General features: G+C 45.3%; 1 protein-coding gene across 1 annotated transcript in view; it reads left to right on the top strand.

The window, feature by feature from the left end:
• Positions 1–1297: 1297 nt before the first annotated feature.
• LOC140186876 (golgin subfamily B member 1-like) overlaps positions 1298–10548 on the top strand; it is a 109552-nt gene continuing 100301 nt past the window's right edge. Inside the window, exon 1 of the mRNA XM_072241581.1 lies at positions 1298–1480. The gene's annotated coding sequence lies outside the window, so the exon portion shown is untranslated. The remainder of the gene's footprint in view (positions 1481–10548) is intronic.

Raw genomic sequence — 10548 nt, 5'->3', positions numbered from 1 at the left:
AGTGACTCATGATGTTCTGCAGAGGTCAGTGTTGGGACCACTTCTTTTTATGTCGTATATCAATGATTTAGATGAAAAAATAGATGGTTTTATTGCTAAGTTTGCAGATAAGTGTTAGATAGATAGAGCTATCGTTAGATAGAGCTCTTAAAGATAGCAGAGTGAAGGGATATGGGGAGAAGGCAGAAAAAGGGTACTGATTGTGGATGATCAGCCATGATCACAGTGGATGGTGGTGCTGGCTCGAAGGGCTGAATGGCCTACTCCTGCACCTATTGTCTATTGTCTATGATACGAAGATTGGTGAAGGGTGGGTAGTGTTGAGGAAGCAGGTAGGCTGCAGAAGGACTTAGACAGATTAGGAGAATGGGCAAGAGAGCGGCAAATGAAATACAATACAGAGAAATGCATGGTCATGCACTTTGTTAGTAGAAATAAATGTGCAGACTATTTTCTTAATGGGGAGAAAATCCAAAAATCTGAGATTCAAAGGAACTTGGGAGTCCTTGTGCAGAGCACCCTAAGGGTTAACTTGCAGGTAGAATCGGTGGTGAGGAAGGCAAATGCAATGCCTTCATTGAAATGCATTCATTTCAAGAGGTCTAGAATACAAGAGCAGGGATATGATGCTGAGGGTTTATAAGGCACTGGCGAGGCCTCACCTTGAGTATTGATAACAGTTCTTGGCTCCTAATCTATAAAAGATGTGCTGGCATTGGAGAGTGTTCAGAGGAGGTTCACAAGGATGATTCCGGGAATGAAAGGGTTATCATACCAGGCACGTTTGATGACTCTGGGTCTGTGGTCGCTGGAATTCAGAAGGATGAGGGGGGAGATCTTATTGAAACCTTTCGAATGTTGAAATGATCTTTCCCATGGTGAGGGAATCAGAGCCAAGAAAGCACGGCCTTAACATGGAGAGACGTCCATTTAAAACAGAGATGCGGACAAATTTCTTTCGCCAGTAGGCAGTGAATTTGTGGAATTTATTACCACAGGCAGCTGTGGACGCCGGGTCGTTGGGGTTTTTAAAGCAGAGGTTGAAAAGTTCTTGATTGGGCAAGGCTTATGGGGAGAAGGCTGGGGAGCAGTGCCGGGGGGGGGGGAGGATCGGCCACGATTAGATGGCGAGCAGACTCGATGGGCCAAATGGCCTAATTCTGCCCCTAAGTTTTACGGTCTATACAACTTGGTATTGTATTTCGCAGCTCCAGTAGCTGGGCTGGTGTCCGAGTTGCTATGGGAACAGTCCCGGAAGGATAGTCCGATTGAGAAGTTTTGGTTCCGGGTGGCGGTGCTGCTGATGTGGCTGTTGTTTGTTCGGAAGTGGCGGCATTGAGCTGGACGATCACTGAAGGAAGGTTCGGGTATCGCTGACTGTCGGCCTGGCCCGGTCGGCAGCAGACCCACGGAATCTGCAGATCGGCTTCCTGCCAAGGACCGGGCGGAAACTTGGCGACTGCCCAGAGAGCGGACTCCGGTAAAACTTTGGGAGGGGCGGCGGGCCCGGCGATAGACAGTTTATCCTGGAGGGTGGGAGAGTGGGTCATCTAGACATGGAGGTTGGTGAGGAACGTGGTCACAGACGGGGGTGGTGGTGTTAAATTTGATATCTAGGCACCGTGGGGTTGCTGGAGCAGAGTGGTCATCCACAGGCTGTGGCGGGGAGGGGTAGTGTCATCCAGAGTTTGCTGGGTGGGGATTGCTATCCAGAAACTGGGGGTGGAGGTGAAAGCTGGTTCACCTAGAAACCCGAATTTGGTGCTGCAGGGAATCTTGCTTGTGACGAGCCTGGTGGGTGGTCCCGCTGTCAGACTGTTGGAGTACTTGCCAGGAGAGTGGGTCTCACAGGCACTTGATGACAAGCAACACACATCAAAGTTGCTGGTGAACGCAGCAGGCCAGGCAGCATCTCTAGGAAGAGGTACAGTCGACGTTTCAGGCTGAGACCCTTCGTCAGGACTAACTGAAGGAAGAGCTAGTAAGAGATTTGAAAGGGGGAGGGGGAGATCCAAAATGATAGGAGAAGACAGGAGGGGGAGGGATGGAGCCAAGAACTGGACAGGTGATTGGCAAAAGGGATATGAGAGGTTCATGGGATGGGAGGCCCAGGGAGAAAGAAAGAGGGAGGGGGAAGCCCAGAGGATGGGCAATAACATGGGGTACCAGGGGGAGGTGGGCCATTAGCGGAAGTTAGAGAAGTCAGTGTTCATGCCATCAGGTTGGAGGCTACCCAGACGGAATATAAGGTGTTGTTCCTCCAACCTGAGTGTGGCTTCATCTTTACAGTAGAGTAGGCCGTGGATAGACATATCAGAACCTGATGGCATGAACATTGACTTCTCTAACTTCTGTTAATGCCCCACCTCCCCCTCGTACCCCATGTATTATTGCCCATCCTCTGGGCTTCCCCCTCTTTCTTTCTCCCTAGGCCTCCTGTCCCATGGTCCTCTCATATCCCTTTTGTCAATCACCTGTCCAGCTCTTGGCTCCATCCCTTACCCTCCTGTCTCCTATCATTTTGGCTCTCCCCTCCCCCTCCCACTTTCAAATCTTTTACTAGCTCTTCTTTCAGTTAGTCCTGACGAAGGGTCTCGGCCCGAAACGTCGACTGCACCTCTTCCTAGAGATGCTGCCTGGCCTGCTGCGTTCACCAGCAACCTTTATGTGTGTTGCTTGAATTTCCAGCATCTGCAGATTTCCTGGTACTTGAGGCACGAGCTCCCTTATTTGGCCTGATTTGGATGGGAGGGGGGTCTAGGGTAGCCCAGATTGCAGAGCCTGTGATGTGGTTCTGTCAGATGGTAAAACCGAGGAACGGTTAACTTGTGAAATCAGTCGCAGATTTCTGAACTTGGGTATTGTGGGAGTGGTTAACCAGAGTCTGGAATGGAGAGGACCAAATTTGATACCAAAACTGGTGCGATTGTATGTACAGGGTGACCGTTAGTCACTTCAGGACTGCAGCCTAGAGCTTGGGCAGTGGGAATTCACCCAGATACTTGAACTTTAGGAGGGGCTGATCATCTTGACATCAGAACCTGGGCGCTGTGTGTGGTTTTCAAGGCAGACATAGAGAGTCCATGGAGAATTTGACAGGTGACAGGAGGTATGATGAGAATTTCAGACAACTTTAAACATATACACCAGATGCTCAATGGTTCGCGGTAGAAGTGGTGGAAGGATACTAGAGCCCAAGCGGGTGTCCCTCTGATAATAGATGATGGCAGAATGATGGCAGAGGAGGTCACAAAGATGCCAGTGATTGGGAGGATTGTGAGTGTCCTGAATTCCAGAGTCCCTGGAGGTTGTGGGCCCACCCTGCTACAGAATCTGGAATGCAGAGGTGTACAGTGTTGAGCTTAGCTGTCAGTGGGGAGCATGTCTCCCAAATATCAGAACTGGGAATTAGGTTCTGTTTTGAGGGATAACTGAGATACTTTTGCTCTGGTGGAGGGGATCACTTGGACACCAGAACAAGAGGATTAGGTAGGTATGGGCCTAGAAAGTCACTGCAATACCAGAGTCTTGGAGAACAGAGATATTGAGTTCAACCCACAGAGTAAGCTTGCATATGCAGAGAGTAGGTGCACCTAGCACATGGAGGGGGTGTGAATTATTTGGATATCAGACCCTGGAGTTTTGGGGACTACTAGAACGTTGGGCATGAGAAAAACCTAGAGCCCGAGTAATAAGAAGGGGCAGTTGTGTCTTGTTGACAAACTACACAGTAATGTTGGCTGAGTGATTTTGGTAGTTGTGGTCTTTGCTACCTCTCATTGTTCTCCAGCTGCTGATCTGCATTCAGAGTGGCTGTACTGTTGGTCTTGTTGAGCTCCGCCAGTTCTGACTATCCCAGTGGTGTCATCATTTATGTTCATAGTATGTCTTTCATCTCCCAATACACCTGACTGCACTAAAAGCCAACTCTAGTGAAGGGGGAAACAGTTATGTTATCTGGAATTGCTGGAATTGGGGGAGTCCAATGGGTGGAATCCGAGAAAGAAGCGAAAGCAGATTTCTGTTTAGATTGTGGTTGTGGGAATTTCTTAGACCCTGTGGGTGTTATCTGTAGGTCAACGTACATCAGATTGAACCACAAACCATCATGGGTTCTCCAACTATCTCTTCTGTCAGTTAGTCCTGACGAGGGGTATCGGCCTGAAACGTCGACTGTACCTCTTCCTATAGATGCTGCCTGGCCTGCGTTCACCAGCAATTTGTATGTGTGTTGCCATCATAGTTTTGGCTGAAATAAGACTATCTTGCTAATAATGTCCACATTTTATGTGGGTTAGTTCTTTAGTTGTAATATTTGTGGTTTTTACTGCAACAGGTTCAATGTTCAAAGTACAAGAATTTTGAGATTCTTCACCAGGTACAGCAGGGATTGAGAGTTCAAATTCCACCATGGTACAATGTGAAAATGTAATCAGCAATTTTGCTCATTTTTGAGCTATAAATACAAATTCCAAGCTGGTTCACTAATTTCATTGACCAGAACATTAATGTGGCTTAAGACCTTAGACTATTATAACTCACCAATCACAAATACTTTAAGAAGTCCCACTGTTTCAATCCACACTCTTTCAATCCAATCTGCATTCTTAAATTACAGCATACGGGGATCCCCAGCATATGTGCTGTAGGTGAAATATGACACCCCCTATCTCGCATGCTTGCACTCCTGTGGGTTCCTTTATATCTCCTGAGGGGAAAAAAATGGCAGAAGGAATATAATGTGGAAAGCTTAGGTTATCCACTTTAGTAGAAAAAAAAGTAGAAAGGTAGTTTTATTTTAATGGTGATAGATGGGAAGGTGTCAGTGTTCAGAGAGACCTGGACACTATTGTACCAAAAATTGGGTTCAGTAAACAATTGAGAAGGCAAGCATGATGATGACCTTTAATACAAGTACAGGAGTAGTGGTATCTTGTATAGGGTGTGGTGAGACTGCATCTGGGATATTCCAAGCAGTCCGATTCACTTGCCTAAGAAAGGGTCTAATTGCAAGGGAGAAAGATCAGTGTAGGCTCAGGCTCATCAAATTGATTCCAGAAAAGGTGACTTTATTTTAAAAGAAGTGAAGCAGACTAAGAGTGTACTTCTGAGGTTAGAAGAATGAAAATTTATACTGAAATATACAAAGTTCTTATGGGGTTTGACAGCGTAGATGTACAGTTGTTGATTTCCTTGGCTATGGTGTCTAGTTCAACTTCAAATTTATGGTCATCTGACTGTAAATATATACAACCACATGGAACAACGTTCATCCAGACTAAGGCGCATCCACAGAATATATATCACATATAGCACATAAACCAGAATACTACCATAACTTAATAAAATTTAATTCAAAATGCAAGTCGTGCACAGCACAGGTAAACTACAGTTAACAACTCACTGTCCTGGTGGTGAGACCTTGGTGGTGGCAGGCTATTTGCTAGTCTCACAGCCTGAGGGGAAAAACGCTGTTCCCCAGCCTTGCAGTCCTAGTTCTGATATTCTTGTACCTCCTTCCTGATGGTAGTGGGTCAAGGAGATTGTGGGGCGGGTGGTAGGGATCCTCAGCAATGCTTTTGACCTCTTTTCTGCAAAGCACCTGGTAAATGTCACAAATAAGGCAGAAAGGAGACCCAGTGTTCCTGTCAGTGGATCTTACTATCCCCTGTAGGGTCTTACTGTTGTCTTCGAGCTTCTGTACCACACAATGATGCAGACAGACAGGGCACTTTCAATGGTGCTGCTGTAGAAAGTTGTTAGAATGAGGGCGGGGCACTTTTCTAACTCCTCTCTGGAAGCTAACCACTGTAATATGATCAGCGAGCTTGATGATACGTTTTGAGCTAGATCTGGTAGTGCTGTTGTGAGTTAGCAGCAGGTTGAGCACACAGCCCTGGAGGGCACCAGTGCTCGACACGATGGAGCTTGAGATGTTGCTGCCAACTCGTGCTGACTGGGTTCTTTCCATCAAGAAGGCCAAGGTCCAGTTGCAGAAAGGGTGGTTGAGTCCCAAAGAGAACAGTTTACCCACCAGCCTCTGAGGGACGATCATGTTAAATGTCAAGCTGAAGTCTATGAACAACATCCTGGCATTTGAGGCATCATTTTCTAGGGTGCGACAGGCTGGAGTGGAGGGCCGAGGCTGTGGCATCGTTAGTGGACCATTTTGAGTAGTAGGAGACTGGAAAGGGTCCAGTGTAGCTGGAAGGTGTGACTTTATATGATCCATTACCAGCCATTCAAAGCACTTCATGATTGTTGAGATTGGTGCTACTGGATGGTAAACTTAGGGCAGTTACCATCACTCTCTTGGGCACTGAAATGATGGTGGCTGCCTTGAAGCCTGCAGGGACAGTAGACTGTTTCAAAGAGATATTAAAGATTTTCAGTAAGATCTCTGTTAGCTGGGCCACACAGACCCTTGGCACCTGACCAGGTATGTTGTCAGCCGCACAACTTTGCGTGGGTTTTACGTGGCTAAGATCCTCCTTACCTCCGCTGCAGCCAACCAGGGTGCCTGTCCCTTAGGGGAAGAGGGGACATTCCTCAATGTCGCATCATTCATTGCATCCAATTGTGGAAGGAAGGCATTCATCTCATCAGGAAAGGAAGCATTGCTGTCGTTGACACTAGTGTGGACTTATAATCTGTTATGGTTTGTATACCTTGACATAAGGCGGGAGGAGAAGATGGCAGCACGACACAGTGCAGGCAGCTCTCCAGTGAAATATTGTATTTGTAAGTAGGATACTGTTCACAGTTCTGATTTGATGGAGACAGACGTGAGAAGCACAGAGGAACATCTGGAGAAATTTCTGAAATGCCTGGTTCGCTGCCGCTGCTACTGTGCGATTGAGAATCTCCGGAGGGAAGGTCCCAAAATCCCCGGCTTTGCCTGCTGCTGGTGACCGAGGCTGGGGTCAAAGCGTTCGGCAGAGATGGTACTCGGTACTCGGTACTCAGTACTCGGTGTCGGAGGGCTGATCTGAGCTCGAAGTTTTCGGACGACTCGGCGTTGGACTGTGGTCGGGCATGGCAGGGAGAGTTTTCTTCCTTCTCCCGTCTGCATGAGATGTGGGACTTTTGAGAGACTTTGAACTTTTTTACTGTGCCATGGCCTATTCTTCATCAAGTTATGGTATTGTTTACACTATTGTTACTATATGCTATAATTATGTGGTTTTTGTTAGTTTTTCAGTCTTGGTCTGTGATATCACACAGGAGGAATATTGTTTCATTTCTTAATGCATGCATTACTAAATGACAATAAAAGAGGACTGCATGTCCTCTTTGCTTTTCTGATGCCACGAGAAAGCATGGCTCTTGCTGACTTTAGAGTCGTCCTGTCGCCCAATCTGAAGGCAGCATTCCAATTGCTCAGCAGAGCATGAACCTTTGCAGTCAGCAATGGTTTCTGGTTTGCCCTGGCAGTGTAGTGTTAATCACAGTAATGTCTAAATCTAGGAGTTAAGGCTGATTTATACTTTTGTGTATGGGCTACGCCGTAGGCCTGATTTATACTTTTGCGTAGCCCTACGCTGTAGGGAGCATGCGTAGTTGTGTCTGTGTCGCTCTGCAATTCACCGCCAAAACACCACTGTGTTGAGTTTCTTTGTGAGGGACATGGACGAGGGAATGCATTTCAAATATTTTCGGATGTCGGCAGGTAGACTTGGCAATTTGGTTCATCGTCTCCAACCACTTATTTTGCATCAGCATACAGACGTGGTGGAGAAAAGCAACCAGAAATGCGTATGAGGAAATACGATGCTACCAAGTGGACCAATCACAGTTTCTGCAGTCTGCGTCGCCGCGACGCGTGAGTTACATTTTTGGGAGGTGCACGTCACCCTACAGCATAGGGTTTGGCATAGGATACGCGGTACCTACGGCGTACATTTGACGCACAAGTATAAATCAGCCTTTACAGTCTCAATATAAAGGATGCGTCATTCAGAATAGTTGAAAAGGAAAAGCAGGGGTTCCCATCCTGGGATTCACCGAACCCTTGCATAATGGTATTTGTCCATGGTGTAAAAAAATGGTTGGGAACCCCTGATCTAAAGGATAGTGATTCCATAGAATTCTCTGCACAAGAGGATTGTGGAAGCCCAGTTGCTGAGTATACTCAGGACAAATCAATATCTTTTTAGATTGAAAGGAATCAATGATATGAGGTCAGTGCAACGAAATGGCAGTGATATAAAAGACCAGGCATGATGTTATTGAATGGTAGAGGAGGCAGAGGGGTTTGAATAATGTACTGCTGCTGTTATTTATCATTTTAAAAAAAATAATTTGTCCCTAGAGATGGTTCCACTATCAAAGTATTAAGCAGGTTCTTAATCTTCTCTGACCAAGTCTAGCAGGCTGCATAGTTGTAAAACATATGAAAAGTAGTTTGGATGTTTTTGCTTTCCTATGTTAAGGTTGATATTGGTGCATAAACAAATGACTTCCTTCTGTACTGTATCATTCTTTTAGTAGAATTCTTTTCGAGGACTTAAGTTGAAAGGGAAAGGTGGAGTGTGGTGAGAGTGTGAAATGAGCTGCTAGCAGAAGTGGTGGATGTGGGTTTGATTTTAACATACAAGAGAAACTTGGATAAGCGGATGCAATAGGGTCTTTGCGGATACAATAAGGTCTTTTAAGAGGCTTCTGGATAGGTACATGGAGCTTAGAAAAATAGTGGGCTCAGGTAACCTTAGGTAATTTCTAAAGTAAGTACATGTTTGGCACAGCATTGTGGGCCGAAGGGCCTGTATTGTGCTATAGGTTTTCAATGTTTCTAAGCACATGGATGGGTGAGTCTTGGAGAGCTGATTCTTTAAGTGGTTCAGGTGCAGGCTGATGAGACTAGGCACAGGTTAGATGAGCTGAAGGGCCCATTTCTGTTCTGAGGTGTGCTATGACTAAATAATAGCTGGTGTATAAAATTGTCTAATTCAGAAAGTATAGTGACTGTTTATTGGGAAATGTAGTTGTTAGAGATCTGTCTCCAATGCATGCTATAGGTATAGGTACTTGATTTGTTCTGTAAGCTACAGTAAATCACTTGCCCAGAGTTGCACTTTGTCTTATTGCTGGCATTTATTGACATCTGGAGAATTTCCAGTACTATCCCTGGAAACAGACCCAATTCAGTTTTGTGTACATCTGTGCTGGTCTTTCATGTGTTTGAGAGTGTGTTTAAAATATAACTGAAAAGCTGGACCCTGCTGCCAGCTTTCACTTGTCTAAATAACTTGGATAGTTAACTTAAAACCAGAGTTTGAGAGAGGAAAGAATTGATTAGTGCTTCAGCAATGTGTGCTAAAACCTGAGTGCTAATGCTCATTATGCTGTTGCTGCCCCTTTTCTTTCCAGTTGAGCAAATTATACTGAATTTACAGTACAGCAACCTAATTAACCAATGGTCTTTATATTCTACATGTCGCCTTCCATTCTGTCTACATTGCCTCAGTCCTCTAGCATACTTTGAATTTCTTTTCTCATATTTATCTTTATGAATGTTTTGGGCTAAAGTATTTATCCCAGTAACTTCCTTGGGTAGCGATAGCCAGGTTATAGCTAATGTGTAGAGTATTTATGTATGTAACATGCAAACAACCCATATTGACAGTTGTTAGTTTATTTATAATTTTTTAAAGATTTTCATGACATAAGTAGTTATTTACTTTTTTGGAAGAAACGGAGTTACCTATTTGTGTTTCAGAAAACTAAGTATCTATCTGTTAGAGTTCCATTCTTCCAAAATTTTTCTTCCACCCCCAATCTCTCTCCCCCTCTTTCTCCAGAACGAAAATCAAATGCTGTTAACATTTAGCCAGTCAGGCAAAATCTGTGAAAATAGAAACAAGGTCAAAGACCCGTCATCATAATTGGAAAACAAGAAAAACAAGTTAATTTGAATTGCAGAGAGATAGGGAAGGAATGCATAAAACTGGTGACTATCAGGAGAGGGAGAGGGAAAGGGAATGGGAATAGGCAGACAGTTCAGTTCAGCCCTGTAGCCTTTAATAACAAATATACTGCTAGCGGGGATGACCTACCAGGGGAAAGCCACAGCAACTAGGTCTCTGGTACGGGTTCTGGCTCTAGCAGCAGAAGGGAAGTGAAGGGGAGGAAAGAGGACAGTGGTGGGGATAGGGGATTCTGTAGTTATTGGAACAGGCAGGAGATTTTGTAAGTGTGAAAGAAACTCCTGGATGGTATGTTGCCTCCCAGGTACAAGGGTAAAGCGATATCTCATATCGGGTCATAGTATTCTTAAGGGAGATGGTGAGCAGCTAGAAGTCGTGGTACACATTGATTCCAGCAACATAGGTAGGGAAAGAGGAAGTTCTGAAGAGTGAATATTGGGAGGTAGGAAACCAAAGAGTGGGACCTCCGGGGTAGTAATTTCTGGATTGATGCCTACGCCCTGTGCCAGTGAGGGTAAGAATGGATGATATGGCAGATGAATGTGTGGCTGAAGAATTGGTGCAGGGAGCAGGGTTTCAGATTTGTGGATCACTGGGATCCCTTCTGGGGAAGGTATGACCT

The sequence above is a fragment of the Mobula birostris genome, chromosome 23 (genome assembly GCF_030028105.1).
Source record: "Mobula birostris isolate sMobBir1 chromosome 23, sMobBir1.hap1, whole genome shotgun sequence".
Taxonomy (NCBI): Eukaryota; Metazoa; Chordata; class Chondrichthyes; order Myliobatiformes; family Myliobatidae; genus Mobula; species Mobula birostris.
The sequence above is the reverse complement of the archived record's forward strand: the minus strand, read 5'-3'. Positions and strand labels throughout refer to the sequence as shown.